This window comes from Sapajus apella, unplaced genomic scaffold (assembly GCF_009761245.1).
Source record: "Sapajus apella isolate SASKATOON/1434 unplaced genomic scaffold, GSC_monkey_1.0 scaffold144, whole genome shotgun sequence".
NCBI lineage: Eukaryota > Metazoa > Chordata > Mammalia > Primates > Cebidae > Sapajus > Sapajus apella.
The window spans coordinates 243,176-251,222 of NW_022437084.1; the positions used below are offsets into that span (position 1 = coordinate 243,176).

The following is an 8,047-nucleotide window of genomic DNA, read 5'->3' on the forward strand; positions in this document are numbered from 1 at the left end:
GCTCACCGCAACCTCCGTCTCCTGGGTTCAAGCAATTCTCCTGCCTCAGCCTCCCAAGTAGCTGGGACTACAGGCGTGCGCCACCATGCCCAGCTAATTTTTGTATTTTTAGTACAGACGGGGTTTCACCATGTTGACCAGGATGGTCTCGATCTCTTGACCTCGTGATCCACCTGCCTCGGCCTCCCAAAGTGCTGGGATTACAAGCGTGAGCCACCGCGCCCGGCCTGCTCCTCCAGAGAGAATTCTATGGCCACATCCCTGAATGTCAATAGACCCTGAAATAAAAACACATTTTAGCCACATGGTTATGGGAGGGGTTCTGATCTTTACAGAGAATGAGAAGAGGAGAGAGGTGGAAGCACAGATTTAATTATAGGGAATGTTCTGACAAATCGAGAAAGGGATTTTTTACCACATTACGTCTTCCCGGTTATGTTTATTATACTTTTTGAAGAGGTCATGATGCCCTCTCGGTATGAATTGCTTATGTTTGTGGATAACACAAGAAATACACAAAAAATCAATGCGGAGTTTCTGTTATAGAAATGTTAGAAATTTTTATTGACACACCAAGTGACATTTAGTAGCTAGGTGAGACAGAGCATGAGTGATGTCTTCAGAGATGACAACCTACACAATGAAAGATCAGAAACTAAATTTCAGCTGGGCATAGTGGCACATGCCTGTAATTCCAGCTATACAGGAGGCTGAGGCAGGAGAACTGCTTGATCTTGGAAGGCAGAGGTTGCAGTGATCCAAGATTACATCACTGCACTCCAGCCTGGTCAACAGAAACTCCACTCAAAAAAAAAAAAAAAAAAAAATTAGCCAGGCATAGTGGCACACACCTGTGGTCCCAGCTATCTGGGAGGCTGAGGTGGGAGGACAGCTTGACCCTGAGGGTGGAGGTTGCAGTGAGCTAAGATCATGGCTCTGCACTCCAGCATGGGCAATAGAGCAAGACTCCCTCTCAAAAGAAAATAAAATGCATTAAAGCAAAATTACGAAAAGTACAAAAATCTGTTTTGTATACATGCATGTCCACAAAATAATAAAACCTATACAGACTCACAAAAACTACATGGTAATAAAAAGGCTAGTCATCTTCCCCAGATTTTAAAAATATATACATGTATGTATATATGCACGTGTATGCATATGTGTGTGTGCGTATATGTGTGTGTTTATATATACATAGATATAGGTTTTAAAAATATAAAAAGTAGCAAGTTTTGTTTAACTGAAGAGGAATCTCATCTTGGTGGAAAAGGATACTTTGGCAGCTGGGGATGGGGGGATCTTGTCAGATCTAAGAAAACAGGAAATGCTCCCTCCTAGAAGAAGAAATCACTCTTTCCACTGCCAGACCTGGAGGAATCTTCAGATATCTGTAGTCATGCAGGCGCACACAGAGGCAGCCACTGTGGCACTATTAACACAGAGGAAAATTGCAGAGGACCCACATGTTGTCACCCAGCAGATCTCCAATGCAGATGTCAAACAGCGAGCTAGCCATGTCTACTAACACGAGAACATGTGAAGTTTCACAACTAGCAGGATCAAATTTCAAAGTAAGATATTTACTGGAACACAAAGAAGAAATCAAGAGGCACCGGGGTTTACTCGAGAGTGGAGGGTGGGAGGAAGGAGAGGAGCAGAAAAATAACTATTGGAGGGCAGGATGGTGGCCCATCCCTGTAATCTCAACACTTTGGAAGGCTGAGGCAGGTGGATCACCTGAGGTCAGGAGTTTGAGACTTGCCTGGCCAAGATGGTGAAACCTTGTCTCTAGTAAAAATACAAAAATTAGCCAGGCGCAGTGACAGCCACCTGTAATCCCAGCTACTTGGGAGTCTGACGCAGGAGAATTGCTGGAACCTAGGAGGTGGAGGTTACACTGAGCTGAGATTATGCCATTATATTCCAGCCTGACCGACAAGAGCAAAACTCAGTCTCAAAAAAATAAAGAAATAAACAATAACTATGGGGTACTGGGCTTAGTACTGGAGTGATGAAATAATCTGTACAAAAACCCCAATGACATGACTTTACCCATGTAACAAACCTTCACATGTAGCCCCAAACCTAAAGTAAAAAAGTAAATATACAAAATTTTTTTTTCAATTTACTGCAGAATTTTTTCTAAAGCATCATAACAATTCAGAAATACATGAGTACAAGACTTGCCCTGACACCTGACACAGAACTGACAGTAGTGGGTCCCGGGTGAGGCTGGAAGGAGTGTGGGGGACGTGTCAGGGAAAGGAGGTACTTTACAGCCAAGGGGCTAAGCTGCAGCTTTGCTTGAAGCTTTACCACAAAACAAATATGTACATCATGTGGTGTTTAAATACAAAAATACATACTTAATAATTGGTAAGCTGGGAATAGTGGCTCATGCCTATAAACCTAACATTCTTGGAGGCTGAGGTGGGTGGATCACCTGAGGTCAGCAGCTCGAGGCCAGCCTGGTAACATGGTGAAACTCTGTCTCTACTAAAACTTCAAAAAAAAATTAGCTGGGCATGGTCGCATGTGCCTATAATCCCAGCTACTCGGGAGGTTGAGGCAGGAGAATCCCTTGAACCCAGAAGGCGGAGGTTGCAGTGAGCTGAGTTCCTGCCACTGCACTCCAGCCTGAACAACAGGGAGAGACTCGGTCTCAAAAAATCATAATAATAATAGTTGGAATAAAAATATGGTTTCATCCCATAAGGATAAAAAAGACATATTACGATGGTGAAGGTGGTTTTTCCTAGAGCAGACTTATCCACTGCACTCCATATGTGCTGACCCCTGAGATTTCCCCAGATGTGGGAAACTTGACTGCATAATTTGTGGTAGTAGGAGATTGCATTCATGCTTTCCCCTGAATTGGAAAAAAAAAAAAAAAAAAAAAAAGTACTGCTCCTATATTTGAGAGAATTATAACCATTTTTACCAAAGACCCCAGTTTCACAAGACTCTCCACAGTAACACCACAGTGTGCATGAGCTTAATGTGCTGAGAATGGTTTAATGAATAGTTTAATGGTTTAATGCTATTATTTAGGTTGGTTTCATATTCTTAAAATAAAAATGGACTAAAACACTTTGTATCATTCATATCTGTGTGTGAATTTTCTATTCTAATTAGGAAGATTTTTGGAGTCAAGAAAACAGTAACTCACTCAATTAGCGAAAAATGTAGTATAAAATCAGACAGAAAAAATTTCTTCTTTTTTTTTTAAAGGAAATTTGGTTGTTTTATTCATAAGTAATTAAACTAGGCAAAATAGAACTGATGTCGTTATGATGCAGGAAATACAAGACCTCTTTTCACAAATATCAGCATAACCAGAAAATAGTGGCTATAGTACAACAGAGGCAAAAGGGCCGAGGGAATCAATGAAGTACGTGACACCGTAACCCTTCACCTCAATCAAGCCTTTTTTTGTTTTTTGAGACGGAGTCTCCGTCTGTCGTCCAGATTGGAGGGCACTGGCGGGGTCTTAGCTCACTACAACCTCCACCTCCAGGTTCAAGCAATTTTCCTGCCTCAGCCTCCGGAGTAGCTTGGACTACAGGCACGTGCCACTATGCCTGGCTAATTTTTTGTACCATGTTGATTATTTTTGTTTTTGTTTTTTGAGACGGAGTCTGGTTCTATCACCAGACTGGAGTGCGGTGTTGCAATCTCGGCTCAATGCAACCTCCGCCTCCTGGGTTCATGTGATTCTCCTGCCTCAGCCTCCCAAGTAGCTGGAACTACAGGCACACGCCACCATGCTCAGTTAATTTTTGTAATTTTAGTAGAGACAAGGTTTCACTATGTTGGCCAGGCTGGTCTCGAACTCCTGATTTCAAGTGATTCACCTGCCTCGGTCTTCCAAAGTGCTGGGATTACAGGCATGAGCTACCACCCTCGGCCATTATTAGTTTCCCTTTCTAGAATTTACCACGTACTTCATACACATTAATACATGACTTTTATTGGCAGTTGCTCTACTTCTGATCTACAGAGAGTTGACGGTGCATCCAGATGTGGCCCCTGAACAATCCCTGCTGCCCAACAGCCCTGACACCACGGGGCCCACACCCCGTTTCCATCCACGTCTGGGGTGAGCCCTTCCCAGGACCATGCCCAGTGCAGCCTCTTCCCAAGCTCATGTCACTGGGTCACGGGAGATGGAACCTAAGTGAGATGAGAGGGACTGAGGGAAGGCATGTGTGAATGCCAGCAAATATGTCTGTCAGGCAGGACGCTTCAGACTCAGAGAAGATTCCCAACTCCAAGGCTCAGCATTTCTGAAAGGAAGGAGACAGAACAATCCACCAAGAATATCATCTCACCTGAGGAAGAGTTATTATCCCTGACTCCTTTGCTTTCCTCTTCCTCTTCTGGGGTTCTTCCTCACGTATCAAGAGACTTTAGAAGTCAATCCTGAATGTTATAAATATGTTGTTTATTGCTCAGAATCAACACACCTCCTCCCTGTAACACGATGACACATACAAAGAAAACCTCAACCTGAGGAAATACGGTGCCTTCTGCTGCCCACTGCACCAGGGAAGATAAACTCCTACAGGAAAACTAAATGATTTTTGACTCTTTTCTTCAGAAGCCCCTTCCCTCCTGAAGAAGCCCCCATACATGCTGCAGCAGTAAGGAGCTAGGCTGGAATGAGCTCCCCTTCAGGGCACAGATCCAGCCCTCGCCAAACGCCATGCAGAGGCTGGGTGCAGTGACTCACAACTGTAATCTCAGCACTCTGAGAGTCCGAGGCGTGTGCATGGCTTGAACTCTGGAGTTTGGGACCAGCCTGGGCAACATGGTGAAATCTGATCTCTCCCGAAAATACAAAAACTTAGCCAAGCATGCCGGTGGACATCTGTAGGGTGTCTGTGGTCCCTGCTACTTAGGAGGCTGAGGTGGGAGGATCACTTGAGTTCAGGGGACAGAGGTTGCAGTGAGCAACGACTGTACCACTGCACTCCAGCCTGGGTGACAAGGGTGAGACTCTATCTTAAAAAAAAAAAAAAAATGCCCAACATGTTGGCTCATGCCTAATGCCTATAATCCCAGCAATTTGGGAGACCAAGGTTGGTGAATCATGGTGTTCAGAGTTCAAGACCAGCCCACCCAATATGATGCAACTTCATCTCTAATAAAAATATAAAAATCAGGCCGGGCGCGGTGGCTCAAGCCTGTAATCCCAGCACTTTGGGAGGCCGAGGCGGGTGGATCACGAGGTCAAGAGATCGAGACCATCCTGGTCAACACGGTGAAACCCCGTCTCTACTAAAAATACAAAAAATTAGCTGGGCATGGTGGCGCGTGCCTGTAATCCCAGCTACTCAGGAGGCTGAGGCAGGAGAATTGCCTGAACCCAGGGGGTGGAGGTTGCGGTGAGCAGAGATGGCGCCATTGCACTCCAGCCTGGGTAACAAGAGCGAAAACTCCATCCCAAAAAAATAAATAAATAAAAATAAAAATCAGTCAGGCACTGTGGCCGGTGCCTGTAATCCCAGCTACTCAGGAGGCTAAGGCAGGAGAAGTTCTTTAACCTGGGAGGCAGAGATTGTAGTGAGCTGACATCACATCATTGCACTCCAGCCTGGGCGACAGGTAAAGACTATCAAAACAATATTCTAACAAAACTTATTTCAGAAGTAATTTTTTTTAAATTAAAAAACAGGCTGTGTGTGGTGGCTCACGCCTGTAATCTCATTACTTTAGGAGGCTTGAGCTGAGGAGTTCAAGACCAGCCTGGACAATATGGCAAAAGTGAAAAGTGGTTCCCTAAAAAGAGAAAAGAACTATCTGGCTGGGCAAAGTGACTCACGCCTGTAAAATCAGCACTCTGGGAGGCCAAGATGGGCAGATCACTGGAGGTCAGGAATTCGAGACCAGTCTGGCCAAGATGGAGAAACCCCGTCTCTACTAAAAATGCAAATATTAGCTGGGCATGGTGGTTCACAGCTATAATCCCACCTACTTGGGAGGCTGAGTCAGGAGAATCACTTGACCATAGGAGACAGAGGTCCCATCTCTCTGAAGATGAAAGACTGCAGAGTAACTCTTTTTCAAACTCTGAGTTGCTTTCCTTCTGTTATTTTCTGGGGTGCTTCTTTCACTCGTACTCTTTCTGGATATCCCTCTTCGTTCTGTACCTTGCCATCTGTTCTTATTCACTCTTCTTTTTTTTTTCCCTAGACAAAGCTGTTTTCTTTTTCCCTGGGATTCTGCTCCTCACTTTGTCCCCCTCTCCTCTCCTGCTGTTTATCCCCTTCTCCCCTCTATTCCTTCTCTTCCACCTCTCCTGCTCCATCCTCACAACTTATTTAACCTCTTGTTGCTCCTTCTGTCCAATCTTTCGATCGTCCTCAATCTCCATGTATGTCCGCCTCTTCTCCCATCTCTGTGCCTTCTCTGCTATCCCTGTTAAATTTTCTCTTCTCTGATATAACCTCCTGCCCCCACTCTCTGGGACCCCACATTTCCAGGTGTCCTCCCTGCTGTGGTTTTGTTCCCTCCCTCTGTTCTCCTTGCCACCAGCACCACTCTGCTCTGTCTGCCCTGCCTCCAAATCCTTCCTCACTCTCATGAGCCTCCCTCTTTGCTGCCCCATCCCTACTTTGCTGTCCTTCATCTCTCTGTACATGGAGCCTTTTTCTACATTTCTCCAGTTCCTTTTTCTCCTCCTGTTTTATCCTTTTTTTTACCCCCACTTTTGCTGTCTCTTGCAAATCCCTCACCCATTCTCTACTTTGCCTTCTGTTATGGGTCTTCCTCATTCTTTTCTCTCTCTCAGGTTTTCCACTGCTCTGTCTCCTGATCCCTTTGGCCCACATAATCACAGGAGGGCTGGAAGTAACACGCCTGCATCCCAGAAGAGCGCATTTTCCAGGGACTGAAGCTGGGCAGGCAAGAACACCCCGTGTCACAGGACAGGCCCCGGGCACCTTCCCAACGCGAGGTCAGGGGAAGCAGTGACTGCCGAAGGGAGACCTGGGAAGCATCAGGGCCTGGCACAAAAATGAGGGAGGTGGGGGACGACGGTGCCTTAAGACAAAGGCGGGGTCTGCAGGATCCCACGACCAGACAGAGGACGCGGCCTCCCCGGGACCGGGGCTGAGGCGCTGCGCTCAGGGGGCCGACGAGCACGAGGGTGGGAGGCGCCCAGGGCAGGAATCCACCTCTCGGGTGAGGACTTCAAAAGGCGCGGGGCGGGAGGAGTCATAATAAGGTTTTGGGCCGAAACACTAAGCCATAGGAAGTGTACACATTGTCCTATAGCAGAAAAACCAGGACGGGACCAGCCTCAGGGTGACTTTAAACCCACAAGGAAGCGACCCACGGAGAGTCACAGCAGGACCTCCCAATTTGCTCTGTGTGAAGGAAGACGGGCGACAATTTCCAGGTCTGTGGGGACCCCACGTCCCAGGTACAGAAGCGCCAGCGATCTGGGACGCGCAGACTTAATACAAGACAGTGGGAAACTCACGCGACGGCAACGGACCGGAACTCGACGCTATCCACTTCCGGGCTTGCGCGTGTCTGCGCGCGCAGGACAGAAGCCAGGTCTGAACGCGACCCGCGCGGAGGTGGGCGGGGCCTGGGCGAGGAAGGGGCGGGGCGCGAGGCGAAGAGACCCTGCCCTTCAGAACCCGCAGAGGGCGGGGCGGGCCTGCACCTGCGCGTCTCTCAGCCTCGCTCCCAGCGCCTGTTTTTGGGTTTTGGAGGCGGGTCGGGCCAGGAAGGCTGAGGCATGGGTCAAAAGCCCTGGAATTGTCTGGAACGGCGATGCAAACCAGAATGTGAAATGCAAAGCCCTTGCTTGAGCCGAACGTACGATTTCATGCTGACGCCTACGGAACAGAACAGAAATCCCCTCCATTTCTACTCTCCATTTACTCGGGAGGGACAGTCCAGCCTGTGCTCAGCAGCAGAGACTTCCCTGACGCCGCCGGCTGGGATGCGGGACTAAGTTAAGTGCTCAGGCCAGGGAGGAGTGAGGTCACCACCTGCTGCCTGAACAGGGCAGACGTGAGGGCGCGAGGGC

At 47.5% G+C, this 8,047-nt stretch overlaps 1 protein-coding gene and 1 pseudogene across 1 annotated transcript in view; one reads left to right on the plus strand and one right to left on the minus strand.

The window, feature by feature from the left end:
• LOC116540713 (zinc finger protein 480) overlaps positions 1 to 8,047 on the minus strand; it is a 201,146-nt gene that overhangs the window by 12,581 nt on the left and 180,518 nt on the right. The window lies entirely within an intron of this gene.
• LOC116540852 lies at positions 2,732 to 2,875 on the plus strand (annotated as a pseudogene).